At 41.0% G+C, this 16,848-nt stretch overlaps 1 pseudogene; it reads left to right on the top strand.

The window, feature by feature from the left end:
* The first annotated feature begins 4,909 nt into the window (after positions 1–4,909).
* LOC128581109 (KATNB1-like protein 1) lies at positions 4,910–5,863 on the top strand (annotated as a pseudogene).
* Positions 5,864–16,848: the final 10,985 nt, after the last annotated feature.

Genomic DNA, 16,848 nt, shown 5'->3' with positions numbered 1-16,848 from the left:
GAGGGCACGTGGCTACCAGAGTCCCTGGCCAGACGAGCAGGCCCGTGTGGAGGCAGGGAGGGTATAGGGAGGAGGATGCGGGGTTGCATGGCTCCTGCAGTTCCTGGTCAGGGCGTGTGGAGGCCCGACAGATGTAGGTCGCAGGTCGGGGGTCGCAGCGCAGCTGTTACCAAGGTCCAGGCAGGCGCAGGTCACGGTCGTGCGCAGCTCTTCTCCTCTTTACAGTTTTTAAATGTAAATTTATTTTGCCACATTTCTGAGTTTATTTATTTTTAAACATTTTCTTATAGCAGGCACAGTAGCACAGGCCTACAGTCCCAGCTACCATGGGGGCTGGGGCAGGAGGATCACTTGAGCCCCAGAGTTCCAGCCCAGCCTGCACAATAGATCAAAATTCTGTCTCTATAAAAAATGAATAAGATTTTACTTAAATTTTTACTAAAAAGTTTTCTGACAATAGAAAGCAACACAGAAAGACAGAAGGAGGAAAGTGTGAAAAACCAAGAAAGAGGGAGCTGCTAAATGGATTTTCAGAGGAACCTGTGGGAAGTACTCAAGCTCCCCTTTACTGGCCACAGCTTATGTGCCCACAGAACCCACAGATCATGTGAATGAAAGACTTGGGCCAAGTGTAAGAAAACTGGGAGTGGTGGGTGCTGCAGTGAACTGAAGAGGATGTTCCCTCTCTGCAAGGTTAGCTCTTGCCAAACCAATTGTCCACGTGAGAATGTGGGCTCAGTGTTGCCAGATTTTTTTTTTTTTTGAGACAGAGTCTCACTCTGTCACCCTAGGTAGAGTAGTGCCGTGGCATCATCATATCTCACAGCAACCTCAAACTCTTGAGCTCATGTGATCCTCTTGCCTCAGCCTCCTGAGTAGATGGGACTACAGGCACCTACCATAATGCCTGGTTAGTTTTTCGATTTTTAGTAGAGACAGAGATCTTGCTTTTGCTCAGGCTGGTCTCAAACTCCTGAGCTTAAGTGATCTACCTGCCTCAGCCTCCCAAAGTGCTAAGATTACAGACATGAGCCACCGTGCTTGGCCAATATTTTTTTAATTTTCAATAGAAGCTAAAAATCTAGATGCCATATACAATTTCCCAGTTTTCACAACATAGTAACAAGTTTTAGTTCCTTTGTGTTTTTATCACAAAACCAGCTGAGACTGGGTAAGTTATAAACAATAGAAATTTATTTTCTCATAGCGTGAGGGGCTATGAAGTCCAAGATCAAGGGACCAGCAGGTTCAGTTGTCAGACGAGAGTTGCTGCCTTTTCCAATATGGTGCCTTGCTGCTAAACGCTCCAAAGGGGAGCAACACTGGATCCTTACATGGCAGAAGGTAGAAGGGCAAACAAGCTGGGGACAGCGTGAAGCCTCTTTTATAAAGGCCATGATCCCATTTGAAGGGAGGAACCCTCGTGGCTTAATCACTTCTTAATCGTGTCACCTTGGCCACACCTGAATTTTGGAGGGGACTGGTTCAAACCACAGCAGGAAGATCAAACAAAACACTGTCTGCTGGATTTGGCCCATAGGCTGGTGATTTGTCCCCAGTGCCCTGAACTATTTTCTGTGTTTGTAGCACCTGCTGCTCATTCACCTTTCCTTCTGTGCCAGTTATGAATCATCATTTGTTCCAAAGTGGCTTGGATTTGCCTCACCCTGCCAGCTCATGTCTTCTTAAGCCTTCCCCAAACCCTTTCTGTCACTATTCCTCCTCATTAAATCGTACCCAACCTTCATTTTCCCTCCCACTTTCTCTGATACTTTTTCTGGGCTTTTTCCTCAGCCCATTCTTTCACTTAAAACATATTTATCGGGTGGCGCCTGTGGCTCAGTCGGTAAGGCGCCGGCCCCATATACCGAGGGTGGCGGGTTCAAGCCCGGCCCCGGCCAAACTGCAACCAAAAAAATAGCCGGGCGTTGTGGCGGGCGCCTGTAGTCCCAGCCACTCGGGAGGCTGAGGCAAGAGAATCGCCTAAGCCCAGGAGTTGGAGGTTGCTGTGAGCTGTGTGAGGCCACGGCACTCTACCAAGGGCCATAAAGTGAGACTCTGTCTCTACAAAAAAAAAAAAAAAAAAACATATTTATCAAAGCTAATTTTCTGCTAGGCACTCTTCTAAGCCTGGAGACGTATCAGTGAACGGCATAGGCAGAAATCCCTGACCTTTTGAGCTCACATTCTAATCTTCCTCGATTCTTACTTCCCTTGAATTCACACAATTGCAGGGAACTCAGAAGTTTCACCACACCTCTGGCACCTAGAGAGTCTAGTAATAAGTCATTAAATATGAAACGTCTTTCCCAAACACTTCATTGATATTTCAATCTGTCTGCACTGCATTGGTTCCATAATGGAACTCATTCAAAAATAACACGAATTTTTGACCTTTCCACGGTTTCACAAAAATTGCTCTAAAAAAATTTTGAAATGTATAATCACTAGCCAAAACATAAGCTTGAAAGAATCAGGATGTATCTTCAGAATAAAAAATAAAACAAGAATTGTCGAAGTGAAATATCAGAGATATTAACTGTCGAACTCAGACATTTCTTACTTGTTAACCTAATAGATCCTTAGTGAATGTCTCCAGCATGGAAATTCTCCTCTTGACTAAAATGAAGAGCTTCCTGATGACAAAGAGACAGGTTGTCTACTTCTCAGAATCCCACAGCATCCCCCCAAATGATCTTGAACACAGTAAGTATCTAAATATGTCCCAAGTTGGATTAAACTGATTTAATTCTAACCAATAGGATGGAGAGCATTAGATTAAGTAATCACTTCTCATCACTGTTCTTTGAAAGGAGAATAAAGAAACTTTCTTTACTTTGATTTTCAGATTGCAACCTTTTGTTTTGAAGTATAAGTTAACCCACCTCAGAGAAGAAATAGCTTGGATTTTAGAAGTTCACTTTGTGCCTAGAATTTGCAGTGACTGGCAAATTCATGTCATAAGCCTCATAGAGAAGCTAAGCAAAGGAGAGAAAGAAGAAGAAAGAATGGGCTGTGCTTCTCTTCTCAGTGATGATGCTCTGAGGCGCTGTGTGACTTTGTCTTTCTGCAAGAGGATTTGAGGCTGCTCATTCTGCAAGGCTTGCAGATTGCACTTGCAAACACCATCCCCTCAAAGCTTCTTGGAGGATGAAGAGCAGGTCTGGCCTGGGAACTAGTGATTGCCTACCTTTGGTTTAGCCTTTGGCCCTGACCCAAGATAGCTCAGACAAGCAACTGAAGTGTTTGGGTTCTTGTGTCTTGGTTCACACAATGATTCCAACGTAGATATCTCTGGCCCTTGCTGGCTTAGCATGTAATCTCTCTCCTTCTGCCCCTGATTTCACTAGAATTACACTCACTCTCCTCTTACTTCAAGTGGATTGGGTGAAGGTAACAGGGCTCTGATCTGCCCATTAGCATTTTTCATCTTCTCTGACAAGTCAATGCAATGAGATTAGTAGGGGAAGGTGAAACAGTTGAACAAAAAAGTTTATTTCTGGCTAGGCGCAGTGGCTCACGCCTGTAATCCCAGCACTCCGGGAGGCTGAGGCAGGTGTAATGCAGGAGCTCATGAGTTCAAGACCAGCTGGAGCCAGAGCAAGACCTGCTCTCTAAAACCTACCTGGGCATTGTGATGGGTGCCTGTAGCCCTAGCTACTTGGGAGGCTGAGGCAACAGGATCGCTTGAGCCCAAGAATTTGAGGTTTCTTTTTTTTCTTTTTTGCAGTTTTTGGCCAGGGCTGGGTTTGAACCTGCCACCTCTGATATATGGGGCCAGCGCCCTACTCCTTGAGCCATGGGCACTGCCTAAGAATTTGAGGTTTCTGTGAGCTATAATGCTATAGCACTCTACCCAGAACGACAAAGTAAGACTCTGTCTCAAAAAAAAAAAAAAAATCTTTGCTTCTGCTGCACTAGAGAGCTACAGGGCGCCACATATGGCGAGTTAGTTTAAGAGAGAGAGTCTTGGTCTGTTTTCTTTTGCTATAACAGAATACCTCAGATTGGGTAATTTATAAATAACTGTATTGAGACTGGGCATAGTGGCTCACCCCTGTAATCCTAGCACTCTGCGAGGCCGAGGCGAGTGGATTGCTTGCATCCATGGGTTCAAGACCATCCTGAATAAGAGCGAGACCCAGTCTCTACTAAAAATATAAAAAACAGAGGTAAGAGGATCACTTGAGCCCAAGAGATGGAAGTTGCTGTGAGCTATGATGATGCCATGGTAGTCTACCTAGGGCAACAGCTTGAGACTCTGTCTCAAAAATAAATTAATTAGGGCGGTGCCTGTGGCTCAGTCAGTAGGGCGCCGGCCCCATATACCGAGGGTGGCGGGTTCAAACCCAGCCCCGGCCAAACTGCAACCAAAAAAATAGCTGGGCGTTGTGGCGGGCGCCTGTAGTCCCAGCCACTCGGGAGGCTGAGGCAAGAGAATCGCTTAAGCCCAGGAGTTGGAGGTTGCTGTGAGCTGTGTGAGGCCAAGGCACTCTACCGAGGGCCATAAGTGAGACTCTGTCTCTACAAAAAAAAAAAAAAAAAAATTTAATTAATAAATTAATTGGAGGCTGGGAAGTCCAATGTGGAGGGGCTGAATCTGGTGAGGGCCTTCTTACTGCATCACAGCATGGTAGAAGGTGTCACACACAGAAAGGACAGCAGTGAGTGTGTCAGCTCAGGTCTCTCTTTTGTTCTCATAGAGCCCCACCCGGATGACCTTACCTAAACTTAATTACCTCCCAAAGGTTCTCACCTCCAAATACCATCAACATATAAATTTGAGGATTAAGATCACAGAGGTAGCTATTCTCATCAAGCAGCGTTTGAATGAGTCTGAGTGGGTCTTAGCCAAAAGGGGTAGCCTGAGGGCTGGAGGTACCATGAAGTGCCTATATTTTAAGAGATTATGGCTTCTGAAACCTACAATGTTAAAAAACAGAACTTCTGTAATAATCTTGAGGATCATTCCATTGATCTTCCTAGAAAATGGGTTCTCTAATTTCACTAAAAAGAACATGAAGTAAGTTAAGAAATCTCCAAAACAGTTGGCTGCTTACATAAATAGAACAGTTGTGAAACACCCGGATAAACTGCATAAGGTGATTTATCACAGAAAGGAAAGTTCATCATCCCTTTCCAAGTCTTTGTTACAGAAAAAACAATCCCCTTGAAGTAGGGGCTGTGGCATGGAACATAAAGAAAATGAACTGGCTTATGCAGGCCACTTGCCTGAAAATTATGCCATGATAGTCGAACATAACTGATTAACCCCAGTGATTCTAGTTCTTCACAAACAGAAAGTCCATCATCAAAATACAGTGGGTTTTTTTCCTGACGTTTCTCAGGGTTATGAAACAATGGCTCTGGTTTGCTCAGAGGAATTTGAGATTAAATGTAGTTTTAACTTTCTGGAAAAAGAGTTTATGAACTTGTAGCTTATTTGGTGAGGATAGACGACCTTGGAGTTGTGGTTGATTGCCTTCCTGTGCTCATTAATAGTTTACAGGAAGTAAAACAACGTATCTCCTTTGGCTGCCGTGTAGATTTGTTGCCTCTAATAAAGTCACTGCTTAAAAGAAAATTTGAAAAATGTGTAATGGTTGGTTCAAACTGGCTTCAAGCAGTCATAAAAAGATGGTGGTCAGAACTGTCATCTGAAACAGAAATTACAAATGATGGAAACATTCAAATTTTAAAACAACAATTAAATGGATTATGGGAACAAGAAAACCATCTCACTTTGATTCCAGGATATTCTGGTAATATAGCCAAGGATGTAGATGCTTATTTATTATAGTTGCATGAAGAGATTTCACCTATTAAAGAACACTTGGTTATTCGAAACGTCCCTAGACCATGATTTACACAAAAAGGTCTCCTCTGAGAACTGTGAACTATTTTTCATTTTAAAAGCCTCATAATGAAACCACTAATGAAACCCTACCAATCTGCTTCATATTGAAATTCAAAAATATCAAAAGGAGCAACTTCAACTTCAATGAGGTGAATGAAGGTGCACTAGGAAGTTGGTTCACATTTGCTGCATTTGGGATTTATGTGGTTATTTGGTAACATGGAAGAACTACCAGATCTTAATGTTATCCTGCATAAAAATACGATTTATACTATATGAAAAAAAAGGATAGAACTTACTACTAGAAACCACAAAGACCAATCATTCACTTTTTTAAAAATTTATTTTACAAAAAAACATGCAATTGTGTGCAGCTATTTTCTTACATTGAAAAGACTGAAAGTTAAAAACATAGCAGGGGTGGCGCCCATGGCTCAGTGGGTAGGGCGTCGGCCCCATTTACCGAGGGTGGCGGGTTCAAACTTGGCCCTGGCCAATCTGCAACAACAAAAATAAAATAAAATAAAATAGCCGGGTGTTGTGGTGGCTGCCAGTAGTCCCAGGTGAGGCAAGAGAGGCTGAGGCAAGAGAATCGCCTAAGCCCAGGAGTTGGCGGTTGCTGTGAGCTGTGTGCCACTATGGCACTCTACCCAGGGTGATAAAGTGAGACTCTGTCTCTACAAAAAAAAAAACATTATAGCAAAAATTAGTCTTAAACATTTTTGTCCACACTGGAAAAAAATTTGTGGATTAATTTTCTAACCCATGAAATTTGGGGGACACGTTCAAACCACAGCAGAAAGTAAAGCCAACACAAAGGAAAACAGGGCAGAGAGAGAAAGAGGGAGAGAGAGGAGTCCAGATCCTGATCGCATTGATGGAGCACCTGGATCCAGCTATGTCCAAAGCAAGTATGCGCTTTGATTTTGCAGTTAAATGTACTGACTTCCTTTGCTGTGTAGGCAATTTGACCTGGATATCTTATCACCTGCAATTTAAAAAGCCCTGATTGAAATTTGTTATTTAAGCACTTAAAAAATATAGAGAGAGCATCAATTATGTTCTAGGACTAACCATACTAAGAAGTGATGGAGATACAGTTTTGAATGGGGTAACTTCTTTTCTTTACAAATTAAAAATTTGAGGCCGGGTACAGTCGCTCACACCTGTAATCCTAGCCCTCTGGATGACGGAGGCGAGAGGATCCTTTGAGCTCAGGAGTCCAAGAACAGCCTAAGCAAAAGGAAGAACTCCTGTCTGTACTAAAAACAGGAAAAAAAATCAGCTGGGCATTGTGATGGGCACCTTTACTCCCAGCTACTTAGGAGGCTACGGCAGAAGGATCGCTTTAACTCTGGAGTTTGAGGTGAGATTGAGCCTAACTCTGTGAGTTAGGCTGATGCCATGGCACTCTGGCCCTGGCAATAGAATGAGACTCTGTCTCAAAGAACAAAACAAAACAAAAACAAACAAACAAAAAAAAACAGAAAAAATTAAAAATCTGAAAACTTCACTTTTTATTAACATTTGACACATCTGGGCTTTCTGTCTGTCTCTCTCTCTCACACACACACACACACACACACATCTGGGCTTTCTGTCTGTCTCTCTCTCTCTCTCTCTCTCACACACACACACACACACACACACACTTATTCTTACTTTTTCCTATGAGACATTTTACAGTAAGTTGAAAAGATCAATTTTACCCCTAAAGTATTATCTCCTTAGAATTAAGGCAGTCTTACTATCAAACTCAGGAAATTTAACAGTGATCCAATATTATTCTGGACCTTTTATTATTATATAAGTGAAATCATAACAATGTGTCATCCTTTGCCACTTTCTTCTTTCACTTATTGTATTTTCAAGGTTTATCTATGTTGTAACATGTTTCAGACTTTATTTACTTATTTATTTATTTATTTCATTTTTTTTTTTTGAGACAGAGTCTCACTACATTGCCCTCAGTAGAGTGCTGTGGCGTCACAGCTCACAGCAAGCTCAAACTCTTGGGCTTAGGCAATTCTCTTGCCCCAGCCTCCCAAATAGCTGAGACTATAGGCGCCCACCACAACACCCAACTATTTTTTGGTTGCAGTCGTCATTGTTGTTTTAGCAAGCCCAGGCTAGGCTCGAACCCGATAGCCTCGATGTATGTGGCTGGTGCCCTACTCATTGAGCTAAGGGCACCGAGCCAGACTTCATTTATTTTTATAGCTGAATAATATTCCATTGTCTAGATATAACACATTTTATTGTTTCATTCATTGGTTAGTTGTTTCCACTTTTTGGGTGTTATAAGTAAAGTTGCTATGAACATTCACACATACGTCTTTATGTGGGTGTGTGTTTTTAATTCTCTTGGGTGTATACTTTAGGAAAATATCTGGATCTTATGGTGACTCTACATTTGGTCTTTTGAGGAACTGCCAGACTGTTTTCCACAGTGGCTGCACCAGTTTACAAACCCATCAGCAACATATGAGGGTTCTGACTTCTCTACATTCTCATTCACACTTGTTATTATCTGACCTTTTGATTATGGCAGCCTAGCAATGTCGATTTCATTTTTATTTCCCCGATGCCTGATGATTCCTTTTCTCTTTTACCGCAGCACAGTCATCTTCATTGTGAGGATGTGCCATCACTAGGAAATTCTTGCAGTCTTTTGCTATTGGGGGGAGCTCACTGATCACTGGGAGAAACAGACAGTTAAGCTAGTAATTAGAACACATCCCTAGTACAATTATTTAAGTAAGAATAGGGCTGTCCAGAAGGAGAAAGGGGAAGAAACCCTAACCAGAAGCAAAAGGCTTAGAAAAACACTTAGAATCACAGAGATTCAGTATTCCTCCTATGTATTTACTATGCTTTCTATATCACATGTAAGCTACTTCTACAAGTGAACTGTTTTTTTCCTGTGGAGCTAATTTTCATTTTTCCTAGAAATACAGGAAGCTGAGACGAAGGACTGGCAGGGATTTTAAACATTTTCTGGTTATGTTGGCATGTCAATAAATGAAGGCATAATGAAACAAAACACTGAATGTCATAATATGTTTAGATTATAATTAAATACCTTGCAATCCATGCCAAGTTGTTCCCCCTTGTGGGTAGGAATGCATAATGATAATCTAGATTTATTTTGCTAGCATAGGGCCATAATGAAATAAACTTGGATTGCTTTCATTTCCTTAATCAGCTTCCAGATTCCTGCTAGGTAAGTCACAAGTTGGCTGGTATGTCTACGGAAAGAGGAATGGAGTCCTGGTTTATTCCCAGTTAGCATGTGGCTAACTTGGCTGGGAGAAGCCTGCATTCCACCAGGTAGACTCTTCCCTATCTTTCCTCTCAAAGGATCTGTCTGGCTGCCAGGTCTGGACCATTCAGAGCCAAATTCATTCTGTCACCATCCCAGGTGCCTGATTGTGAAGAGATCCAGTTCCTGGTCTGGTGTCCAAGCCTTGTCCTTGGACCAGCTGTGGGTGTTTGTCCTTTTTTTGGTTTTCTTTGCCGTTTTTTGGCCGGGGCTGGATTTGAACCCACTTCCTCTGGTACATGGGCCAGCACCCTACTCCTTTGAGCCACAGGTGCTGCCCCATTTGTCCTGTTTTTGATGGTCTTCTGCTTGCTGTACCCCAGCATGCTGGGGGTGCTTGAGGTAAGATGATGTAAACTAAGAAGTTCCCTTGGTCCTTCTAGCTCCTTCGACTGTGGCATGCTTATTGTTTATTTCAGAACTTCATCTCCAAATTCTGTTGGGATGATTTCTCCTCATTCCTGATGCTGACAGTGGTCTCACAGGACACAGAATACTTTTGTTCCCCAGCGTTCAGTATATCCTGACTCCAGACTTTACAAAAGCTTTAATCAGATTGTTCCATTCGAATCCAACTCCAATGGAGGTGACCATCAAAGACCCCTAGAAACCAGCAGGTAAAAAGTAGCAAGGAACTGGGACTCACAATACTTGGGGATAGGAGATAACATTTCATTTCTCTAAACTGTACATTTTTAAAACCAGATATACATATCACTTTCATAAAAAAAATAAAACAATAAACTCTCTCTAAATTCTTAGCCTAGAAATTAAGACCTTTCTTCAGGTCAGGTCGGCATCAGGGGCCCCCTGGTCGCTTTCTTTAGAGACCATAGCAGGATGCTTCTCGGTTACTACTGGCTTTTCTTGTACTTCAGTCTGAAGCCCTTCTTGCCCTTTCTCATGCAGATGTCACAAAAGAAAGAAACAGTACGATGAGGGACCTCTCCTTCCTAGAAGGGGATATGCCCTGGGAGTGGGCACACACACTGAAGAGGCTGAGAACACAGGACATGGGGGTCAGGTGGATGTGACAAGGAGGTCCTGACAAGCTCCTGTGGCTTGGCAAGACCTCAGGAAAGAGTGCCCTTCACTTCGGTCCTGGGTGGCCTTTGCTTCTGCTTTGTTTAAAACACTAATAATCCTTACACTTAGTCAACTTCAGGCATTGTGCTAAGCTCTTTACTGCATTATCTTATTTAATTCTTGTAACGTCCTTATAAAATGAGAGCTAATAAACCCATTGCACATGTAAAGAAACTGAAGCTTAGAAAGGTGAGATTATCTGCCCAAGGGTCACCCAGGTAATTAGTGATCAAGCTAGGATTCAAACCGAGGTTGGTCTGACTCTAGAGTTGGAACCATTAACTACCGTGCTTTACTGTTTCGGCTTGATCTGATGCACTGGTTAGATATATATTGAAACAGGATGAGACATTCAACAAACCCATTTTGAAAATATTCAAATACTCAGTGCCTGTCACAGTCAAGTAAAAACCACCACATTTAATATGTTTTACTCGTTAAATAAAATAATGTAATGTTTGAAATTTCAGCCCTGGAATATTGTCTGCACTGTAAGTTTGGTACAATTATGTTTCTGCATTGCCAAGTTGAACTCAGTTAGCTCAATTTGAAGCTATTTAAATTTCTTGCTTTTAATGGGATTTGTTAAATAATGATACGTCTATATGTCTATCTATATAGATATTTTGGCTTCTAGTTCTTAGGTTACTTATTTCACCTCTCTAGCAATATAATAACATTTATAAAATTAAAATCTGGGCAGATGTGGTGGCTCAAGCCTATAGTCCCAGCACTTTGTGAAGCCAGAATAGGAGGATCACTTGAAGCCAAGGGTTCAAAATTAGCCTGGGCAACATAGCAAGACCCCAGATCTAAAAAAAATTTTAAATTGGCCGGATATGGCAATGTGCTCCTGTAGGACCAGCTACTTGGGAAGCTGAGCCAGGAGGATTGCTTGAAATCAGGAGTTCAAGACCAGCCTGAGCAAGAGTGAGACCCTGTCTCTACTAAAAACAGAAAAGCTAGCCTTGTGTGCTGGTGGGCACCTGTCATCCCAGCTACCTGGAAGATTGAGGTAAGAGAATTGCTTAAGCTCAAGAGTTTGAGGTTGCTGTAAGCTATGACGCCACGACATGCTACCCAGGGTGACATAGTAACATTCTGTCTCAAAAAAAAAAAATTAAAACTAAACCATAAGCACTTAAACCTTATAAAAACTCTGTAATAAGTATAGAAGATCAGACAGGTAAGATACCAAAATTATAAGAGCTAAAACTACATACACACATGACCGTCATGGTAAAGCAGCTTGTGTATTCTGCTGCTCTTGCTCAGCTTATAATTATGATGTGAGAAGCACCTGCACGAAGCAGATGGTCCCAAACCTTGTCCCACATTTACTAGAGGACAGCCCCAGGGCTCAGGGAGCATGCTCGTTTGAACAATTTTATGGAAGTAGTTCTGAAAAGCTCCCGAAAAAAAGGTTTTTTTTGAACAGGGCAAAGCCACAACCTCTGTAATCAGTTTACAGGCAGTTCAAATAATTGCTCCAAGATGGCAGAAGAAGTTTCACTCCACGTTGTTTACAAAAATGATTTAATCTGGTGGTTCAAATTAACATATTACTCTGTAACATACACACAGGTTGTTTTTATTACTCTTTTCAAATGAGTGAGGTATGTATTTTCTAACTGAGCAAATTTTCATGATACACTGTTTATTTTTATTTTATTTTTGCAGTTTTTGGCCAGGGCTGGGTTTGAACCCACCACCTCCCGTATCTGGGGCCGGCACCCTACTCCTTGAGCCACAGGTGCCACCCATGATACACTATTTAATGGGACAGAAGTTTAAGGACAGAGGATACAATATGATTACATTTTTATAAAACTTTACCAATCAAACAAAAATATCTATGTGTACCTATTATTTAAAGTCTAAGGATGTTAATCTGTTATAGGATTCAAGTTTTTAAAAAGTCTAGGAATATAAATTTGGGGGCTGAGCCTTCCATTTATATTTTATACATTTCTGCATTGCTGTTTCTTTTTTACTATATGGAAGTTTATTAATGATGAAATCTCTGATTGACGTACAAGAAAGGAATCAAAACTTCAGATATTGGTGCCTTATACAGACTCTTGGTTTGAAAATATGATCAGAGAGAAATGTAATTGCAGTCCTTGAAATACACATAGGTATAGTCCTTTATGACTGTTGCTGTGATTTATTTATTGTAAATCTGTATATATTTATGGATACACCTTGATGAGTTTGGAGATAAATACACATCCATGAAGCCATCTCCAGGATCTATGCCATACACATATCCATCACCTCCAAAAGTTTCCTCCTGTCCTTATTTATTATTATTATTATTGTTGTTGTTGTTCTTGTAATAAGAATACTTCACACAGTCAGGCGTGCTGGCTCACATCTGTAATCCTAGCACTCTGGGAGGCTGAGACGGGTGGATTGCCTGAGCTCCTAGGTTCAAGACCATTTTGAGTCAGAGTGAGACCCTGTCACTAAAAAATTAGCCGGGCATTGTGGTGGGCGCCTGTAGTCCCAGCTACTTGGGAGGCTGAGACTAGAGAATGGCTTAAGCCCAAGAGTTTGAGTTTGCTATGAGCTGTGATGGCACAGTACTCTACCAAGGGCCACAAAGTGAGACTTTGTCTCAAAAAGAAAAGAAAGAAAAAGAATACTTAACATAAAATCCACCCTCTTAGCAAATTTTTAAGTACACAATACAGTAGTATTAACTATAGGCACTATGCTGTACAGATGTCTGGGACTTATTCATTTGGTATAACTGAAACTTTGTACCTTTTGACCAATGCTTTCACATCCTCCCTTCACCTTTGTCCCCGGAAACCACCATTCTACTCTCTGATTCTGTAAGTTTGCTTATTTTAGATACCTTACATAAGTGGTATCATGCAATGTTTGTCCTTCTGTGTCTGGCTTACTCCACTTCACATAATGTGCTCCATGTCCATTCATGTTATCACAAATGGCAGGATTTCCTTCTTTATGAAGACCGAATAATATTCCATTGGGTGTTACATACACACACACACCACATCTTCTTTATTTATTCATGAAATTTAGGTTGCTTCCATGTCTTGGTTGCTGTGAATAACGCTGCAATCTGGTAGCAACTCCTTTGCATGCATATCCAGAAGTACGATTTCTGGATCACAATGGAACTTTCATTTTTAATTTTTTGAGACACCTCCAAACTATTTCCATAGTGGCAGGCCAATTTGTTTCCACACTAACAGTGTACAGGTGTTTTTCTCCATGTTCTTGCTTGATGAATTTTAAAGTATCACTTTTGAAAGAGAAAAATTGGGCATGTTTTTTAAAACAAAACATATTTCAAGAAATGTTCCCAAGACATTTGAAACACATTGGTTTCCATAGCAAGTCTTGACCACTTGGCACACCACAAGAGGGTGCTGTGGGATCTTGAATGAGTCAGCCACAGGCACCTCGTCTTCCTCCTCTTTCAAAAGAGGATAACATCCCTCACCTGTCACTGGTGGAGATGACAAGATAGAGCTGTGAAAGTGAGCGGGTCCTGGCAGCTTGCCTTTAATTTTTCTAAACTGAATAGGGGTTGGGATAAAGTATGACCAAAGAATCCTTGTTTAATGAATTCTATTATATTTCTAAAATGAGCACAAAGAATCAGATGTTTTTAATTTCCTCTTTTGACGGGAATCTCATCTCACTCTCCTAATCGGTGCCGGAATAAAAAGAAACTTAGAAGCCAGATTCTTGTTTCAGCCTCTCCTTACAGAATATTACAAAAGTTATGCATCTTCATCCTAAAAAACTGAATGGAAGGCTGAATTTTGGATATGATTCCTGGAGATTCCCGGGCCCAGGTTAAGGACACTTTGTTGATTTAATTCAATCCCTTCATTTTACCCAGGAAAACACCATTCAGAGAAGAAATTCAAGCCTCTATGCTGGGTTGTTCATGGCTTACAAATTCCCAGTCTTCTCCCAGAATTGCTCTGGGGACGGGAATCACTGACAATGTAGGGGCATGATTTATGCTCCAGAGCACCCCTAAGATCACGCCAAGACTAGACTTTACCCGAAATCAGTCCTTGTTTACCTCTCCCCACTCCCTAGTCTGTTTCTCTCATAAGCTTTTCCGGAAGAGAATGCTCCGTAAACCACACATAGCCAACTTCTGTCTCAGGCTCAGCTTCTGAGGAATCTTCCCCAATACAAGAGGCACTGGCATCGTTTTATAGTTTTTGGACAGTGGTAACTTATGTGATGACAATACACTGGTAAAGATACATAACTCTCTCTTCTTATAGAATCCTACATGGGTCCTCAGAGATCATTTAGTTATTTTATAAGACATGTATGTATATACATGTATATGTGTGTATGTGTGCACAGATACTTTATATATATTTATATTTATTTTTCTGATTTTCCACTTAATATAATATCACAATGATTTCTCTTCCTTTTTTTATTTTTTTTTCCTTTTTTTTGTTTTTTTATTGTTGGGGATTCATTGAGGGTACAATAAGCCAGGTTACACTGATTGCAATTGTTAGGTAAAGTCCGTCTTGCAATCATGTCTTGCCCCCATAAAGTGTGACACACACCAAAGCCCCACCCCCCTCCCTCCATCCCTCTTTCTGCTTTTCCTCCCCCCATAACCTTAATTGTCATTAATTGTCCTCATATCAAAATTGAGTACATAGGATTCATGCTTCTCCATTCTTGTGATGCTTTACTAAGAATAATGTCTTCCACGTCCATCCAGGTTAATACGAAGGATGTAAAGTCTCCATTTTTTTTAATGGCTGAATAGTATTCCATGGTATACATATACCACAGCTTGTTAATCCATTCCTGGGTTGGTGGGCATTTAGGCTGTTTCCACATTTTGGCAATTGTAAATTGAGCTGCAATAAACAGTCTAGTACAAGTGTCCTTATGATAAAAGGATTTTTTTCCTTCTGGGTAGATGCCCAGTAATGGGATTGCAGGAGATTTCTCTTTACTTCTATCTTTATAAACATACTTGTGAAAAGATGCATGAAGCCGGGTGTTGTGGCGGGTACCTGTAGTCCCAGTTACTTGGGAGGCTGAGACAAGAGAATTGCCTAAGCCCAAGAGCTGGAGGTTGCTGTGAGCTGTGATGCCACAGCACTCTACCAAGGGTGACAAAGTGAGACTCTCTTAAAAAAAAAAAAAAAAAAAAGAGATGCTGAGATTCTAATCCATGAAGGTAGTTTTTTTAACCCAATATACTAAATAAGGGAATATTTATATTTTTATTATTTAAATTATTTAAAAGACTGTTTTTTTTAATTCAAGTTCAATGAGCCTCCACCTGTTGAGTAGCTGGGACTATGGGTGCCCACCACAACATCCAGTGTATTTTTCTATTTTTAGTAGAGACAGGATCTCGATCTTGCTTAGTCTGGTCTTGAAATCCTGATCTCCAGCAATCCGCCTGCCTCAGCCTCCCAGAGTGCTAGGATTACAGATGTGAGCCACCATGCACACCCAGCCTAAAAGGATTGCCTTTATGTAAAACTTCTTTTCTGTGTCTCAAATTTCTTTCTTTCTTTTTTTTTTTTTTGACAGAGTCTCACTTATTAGCCCTTGGTAGAGTCCCGTGTTGTCACAGCTCACAGCACCCTCCAAATCCTTGGGCTTAGGTGATTCTCTTGCCTCAGCCTCCCAAGTAGCTGGGACTACAGGCGTACGCCACAACACCTGGCTATTTTTTTTGTTGTAGTTTGGCCGGGGCTGGGTTCGAACCTGCCACTCTCGATATATGGGGCCGGTGCCTTACCCACTGAGCCACAGGCACTGCCCTTTCTTTTTTTTTTAGGAAAACAGTTCTAGAAATGGATTTACTGGGCTACAGAATATGATATGTATTGCAAATTTATTTTCAAAAACATTTATACTCCTAACCACATTGCCATCTGTAATTTGAACCCATTTACAAACATTGAGTACACTTTTTATAAAAACAAACCTCGAATACTGACGTAAAGAGAAAAGAGGAATTCATTGCTTGATTAATTTACCTTTCTTCATATAAAGTTGAATGTTTTCCTATATTTACTAGCCATTTATGTTTTCTTTTTGGTACAGTTTCTCTCCTTGTTTGGGGCTTTAATAATGAATTTATACAGTTTTTGACAGCTATTCTGGAAAAATATGCTGGTTGTAAATATGGTTACTAAACCTTTGATTTAGAGATATTTATCCTGTAATTTCTCCAGAGTAATATTTTCTACCTGTTCTTTGCCAAAGTGTATAGAGGAAGAGTTGAGTCTCTAGTAATTAATACTCAACCAAATTTACCTCCCTCGCTAGAGGGAAGATGGAATGTCTTAAAGAGAAGATTTCTAAACATAAAGTGCAATGAGATAATTTAACAAAATATTTTATGTGGAATGGAGGCAGAAATGAAAACATGCTGGCGGAGCCAGAAAATATCTACCCTTTTATGAAGAAACTCAGAGCGAGCAAATGACACTGTTCAAAATGCAAGGGTCAGGGCAATATAACCCATGTTCCTAGCGATACTAACAAACACAGCAGATGTCCCTAATTGTAGCTTTGTCTTTGGAGTTCAAAT

Source organism: Nycticebus coucang, chromosome 3, assembly GCF_027406575.1.
Source record: "Nycticebus coucang isolate mNycCou1 chromosome 3, mNycCou1.pri, whole genome shotgun sequence".
Lineage (NCBI taxonomy): Eukaryota > Metazoa > Chordata > Mammalia > Primates > Lorisidae > Nycticebus > Nycticebus coucang.
Note: the sequence above shows the minus strand (reverse complement) of the source record. Positions and strands in the feature narration are given on the sequence as shown.